Source organism: Octodon degus, unplaced genomic scaffold (assembly GCF_000260255.1).
Source record: "Octodon degus isolate 3935 unplaced genomic scaffold, OctDeg1.0 scaffold00368, whole genome shotgun sequence".
Taxonomy (NCBI): Eukaryota; Metazoa; Chordata; class Mammalia; order Rodentia; family Octodontidae; genus Octodon; species Octodon degus.
This window is the reverse complement of record NW_004524944.1, coordinates 55,690-61,090: the sequence shown is the minus strand read 5'-3', so window position 1 is coordinate 61,090 and position 5,401 is coordinate 55,690.

The window sequence follows — 5,401 nt, the reverse complement described above, 5'->3', positions numbered from 1 at the left end:
CTTGTGATTGAGATTTTAATTTCCTCTATATCTCTTTGACTCTGCTTCATGAGATCTATTTCTTTCCTGTATTGCTCATTTAAAGAATCTGTCATTTTTCTAATCTTCTCTATTTTTTTTTTATCCATGTCTTCTTTAGAAGCAGTTATTATTTCTTTTACTGCAGTGTTTCTTTCAGCTTGAGTTTCCTCCCTATGTTTCTGTAGTTGATTCTTTACTTCAGATGTTATGGGTTCCAAGAATTCTTTTCTTATTTCAGAAAATTCCTCTCTCAGTTCCTCTATAACTTTCTGCTGTTGCTTATTTAGTATCGACGCTAGTAATTCATACATTTGAGCTAAGCTAGTAGAAAAGAATTCCGCTCTGAGTTCCTCTATGACTTTCTGCTGTTGCTTATTTACTATCTATGCTATTAATTCATACATTTGAGATGAGCTAGTGTCTGCCCATGTTCTTGGTGGGCATTGCATTTTCTCTATATGTTTCTGCATTTGATTCTTTACTGCAGATGTTATTAATGCTGGGATTTCTTTTTTCATTTCCACTCTGAGTTCCTCTATACCTTTCTGCAGCTGTTTCTTTATTTCAGAAGCCATTGATTAATTGATTTCAGCTACGTGATTCCAAATTTGTTCTGTGTTAGTGTCCTGTACACTTGTTATGGGTGGGTTTGTGCTCTGAGATATCATTTTGTTCCTTCTCATTGGCATTTTGTGTAGCACTGTCTTTTGACCTTTGTTGTAGATCTTTGGTGCAGTTATAACCTTAGCATCTACTGAAGTTCAGGTGTAGATCTATAAATTTGGATTTATCCAGCTGTACTTTGCTTGGGTCTGGCTGCTGTGCTCAGCTCCTTTTTGCTGCAGCCCTTGGGAGTGAACCTGTTGTGCCCCTCTCGCAAGATGTTCTGCTCCCTACTCTCTCTGCAGGGATTGCCATTGCAGGGTATCACCTCAGGCCTGTATGCCAGGCCTATGCTGAGTGTGGAGAGGACTAGTCAGAGTAGAGGGGAAAGGCAGCTGTCCCACACACTGACTGGGCCTGTGTTAGGACTGGATCTTGGGGTTCCTTGAATCTAGCAGAAATTCCTTCTCAGAGCGTGGGGTGGGAGAGGTGCTGCAGAGTGGTGGGGTAGCCCGAAGGGGGTGGAAGAAGTTCTCACTCATGTTGCACCTGGGCTGGGACCAGCAGGTGGGGGTGGTGCTGCATAGTGGTGGTGGGCGTCCCAAGGGAGTGGAAGAGGGTCTTACCCATGCTGCACTTGGGCTGGGACCGGCAGGTCCTGCTGGTGCAGGGTAGCTGTGAAGGAACTTATATTCATATTAGAATTCTCAAAGTAGAAAGGGGTTGGCAATAAATATTTAAAGATTTAAAATTTCTGAATTTAGTTGAACTTATAACACATTTCCGAGAAAAATGAACCTTTTGCAGAAGAAATTCGAATAAAATCATACCAAGATACACAAAAATGAAATTGTTCAAAACGTATTGTATGGAAAAAAATCATTAAATCAAATACATAAAAAATATTAGTAGGGGCCAGGGAGATTGCTTAGTGAAATAAGCGCTTCCCTGGCAAGTGCAAGGGCCTGAGTTCCACCAAAAAAAAAAAAGAAAAAAAATCTAAAAAAATATTAGCTATGCAAGAGGAAAATTAAATAGCATCTTGTTCTGAATTATGAAGAGAGAGAGAAAAAAGACCAAGTGTGTAAGAAGCTAGACTAATGTATTTAAAGGATGGAAAGAAAAAAAAGTCTGTCCTCTTTGAATTTTATATTCACAAACATAACTTTGAAAGTTAAAAGTAAATTATTTTCCAGTTATATAAACTCAAAATATTGTAATACCTCCAGATGCAGCATATAGAAAATAACAAAGAGCATAATGCATAAGGCAAGAGAAGTTGCTGTATGGTCCTGGATAAAGAATAAACAACTTTGAAAATGAGTTATGCAGGACTATGTAAAATATACTTGATGAACCTATTTAAAAGGTCATTAAAGATTTCTATAAAATAGTATCAATCTTTTTTTTAAATTTTATTTATTTATTTATTTGAGAGAGAGAGAGAGAGAGAGAGAGAGAGAGAGAGAGAGAGAGACCAGCTCAGCCCACCAGGGGGCAGGGCTGGCTGGCATGTGGTGCTGGGGGATTGAACCGTGGTCCCTGATGCTTTTGCTAAGCTTGTTCTAAGTAGGTGCTTTAGACCACTGAGCCATCTCTCCAGCCCCAAAATAGTATCAATCTTATGTACAGTTATATACATATTTTTTTCCATGTATGTGTGTGTGTGTGTGTGTGTGTGTATAAAAGACAAGGAGGAAGTAATATAAAGTGGATGGAAAATGGAAATATGCTTTTTAAAGTTTCTAATACTAGGAGAAGATATCATACAATGTCTTTTAAATAAATTGTAAGTCAAAGATATAGTATAAATCTTAGAACAAAAATTAAGATTAAGCAATATTCAGAAAATTGAATACTAATTAATTAAAAATTGTTTCAAAACAATTGAACTAAGAAAAAGTTTTCATGATAATAAAGAATTACTAAGAGTAAAACAGAACATAAATAGTGGAATGGTAAATATATGACCAGCACTTCTAATATTTTGGGAATAGGATATCACATCAAATTCTAGTATTTTGTGGACCTGGACAGTGACCATGATGCTTAGTGGTGGCCAGGTGTCACTTGTGGGGCTGAGCTACTGCTATTTCCTTTATATCCACAATATATATGCAATAAAATCATGACCAATAGGGTGCAGGAGAAGTCCATTTGTAGAGCATGGTTATGGAAATATTTTGCTGCTGTATACAAAAGAATAACTAAAAGACTGCTTCTGCATACTTCTTATTCTCCTGCATTTAATTGTTTGCCCTATTTGGTGGGTTCTTTCCATTCTCATTCATGGAACTGTGGTCATTTCGATCCCATTCTAGAACATTTTTCAGTAGTTTGTGTAGGTTTGGGTTTGCCATCATGAAATTCTTTAGTTGTTCTTCGTCATGGAAATATTTCACTTCTCCATTATATTAGAAAGTGAGTTTTGCAGGGTGGATCAATCTGGGTTGGAATTTGTTTTCTTGAAAAACTTGTAGTACTTTGCTCCATGCTCTTCTTGACTTGATGGTTTGTGAAGAGAAATCTGCCATTATTCTGATGAGATTTCCTTTAAATGTGATCTGTTTCTTTTTTCTAGTGGCTTTTAGTATACTGTTCCTGTGCTGAATTTCTGGGATCTTGATTAATATATGTCTGGGTGTAATTTTAATTGGGTTGGTGTTATTTGGAGTTCCATATGCTTTGGCTACCTCAATGACAGATTGTCTCCCCATATTTGGGAAGTTTTCTGCTATTACTTCCATCTGTATTCTTTTTATATCATTTGTATTGACTCCTACTTTCTTATTTATGCCTATTAGTCTTATGTTGTTCATCTTTACATTGTCTTGCAGATATGTTGAAATATTTTTTTCCTGCATCCTAGTTGTTTTTAAGAGATCTTTTCTTACTTTTTCACTAGCTGCTATGGTGTCTTTAAGGTCTGAAAGTCTATTTCACTTTCATTCAAATGGTTTTGACAGCTTGTGATTGAGGTTTTAATTTCCTGTATATCACTGTGAATCTGCTGCATGCATTCTGTTTTTTTCTTATATTGCTTATTCAAGGATTCCATCATTTTTCTATTCACCAATATTTTTTTATCAGTGTCTTCTTTAGAAGTAGTTATTCCTTCTTTCATCATAGTTATTTCTTCTTTTACTTCAGAATTTATTTCTAGTCTGATTTCCTCTATACTTTTCTGCAGTTGTTTCATTACTTCCAATGCTATTATTTGAGAGATTTCATGTGTGTGCTTTCAATTTCTTCTATGCTAGTGTCTTCTGCATTTTTTTCTGGGTAGGCTCAGGGCCTGAGAATGCATTTTGCTCCTTCTCTGTGTCATTTTGTATAGCACTTCTTCTGACCGTTGGTGTAGAGCTTAGATAGAGTTATTACCTTAGCACCAGGTTCAGATGTACTAAGTTCAATGTCATCCAGGTGGGTGTGGCTTGAGTCTTGCTGGTGTGCCACACTTCTTGCTTCAGCCCTTGGAGGTGAACTCTCTGTGCCACTCTGGCAAGACTTTTTGCTCCTGTATCAGCTTGGTGTGTCTTGTCTCTAGGCTCTTTTCAGTGAGTTCTGCTGCAGGGTTCCACACAGGGCCTATATGCCAGGTCTGGGCTCTGTGTTGAATGAGGATCCAGCAGGTCCTGGGCAGTCTTACTCTCATGCCAGGCCTGGGTTGAATGAGGATCCAGTGCGTCCCAGTGGTCTCACTCCCACACTTGGCCTGGGCTCTGGGTTGAATGAGGATCCAGTAGGCCGTGGGTCTGACTCCCCTACCCGGCCTAGGATGGATCAAGATCTGGTGGGCCCCAGGAGGTCTCTCTACAGCTTTTATCAGATTGATATAAAGACAGTCTTACAATTTTTTGTAAGTTTTTTTAATGATGAATGGGATTTGGGTATTGTCAAATGCTTTTCTGCATCTTTTGAGAAGATCATGAGATTTTTGTCTTTGGGTCTGCTAATATGGCATATTACATTTATTGATTTGCGTATACTGAACCATCCTGCATCCCTGGGAAGAATCCTACTTGATCATCATATATAATCTTGATTTTTTTTTGTAGTACGCTTGCCAGTATCTTAAACATTTTTGTGTCTAAGTTCATCTGAAAGATTAGCCTGTAGTTTTCTGCTTTGGTTAGATCATTCTCTGCTTCTGGAATTAGACTAAGACTTACTTCCAGGAATGATTAAGACAGTATTGTTCCTCTTTCAGTGGAGTTTCAGCCTAAGCAGCATTAGTTATTGTGTAAATTTCTTGTAGAATTCAGTAATAACTCTCATGACTTCAGCATTTTTGTTGTGGTTGTTGCTGTAAGTTTTTAACTTCAATTTCAATTTATTTGACTGATATTAGGTTATTTAGAACTTTAGTCCCTTCCTGGTTCAGATATTTCAATTTGTGTGTGTCTAGGAATCTGTCTTTTTCCAATTATTTTATTTTTTAAAGAGAATACAAAGAGTAAAAAAATTATAAACAATATAGAATTTCACAGAATAAAATAATAGAAATTTGAGAATCATTTTTATATTACATAACATTGACTTCAAATTAGATTACCAGAGATAAGTATGCGAAATTGTGTTTAAAAAGTTATAAGAAATGAACAGAAGAAACAAATTAAGCATTAACTACTCTTTCCAGTATACCAGCAGAAATCAGCTATAACATTATCCAAACTATCCTGTAAATACAAATACATATATATTTTTCCCTCCTTCTTTCTTTCTTTTGTCCTTTTCCTCATCCCAGTTGTTTGTTCCCTTTGAACAGATTTTTTTT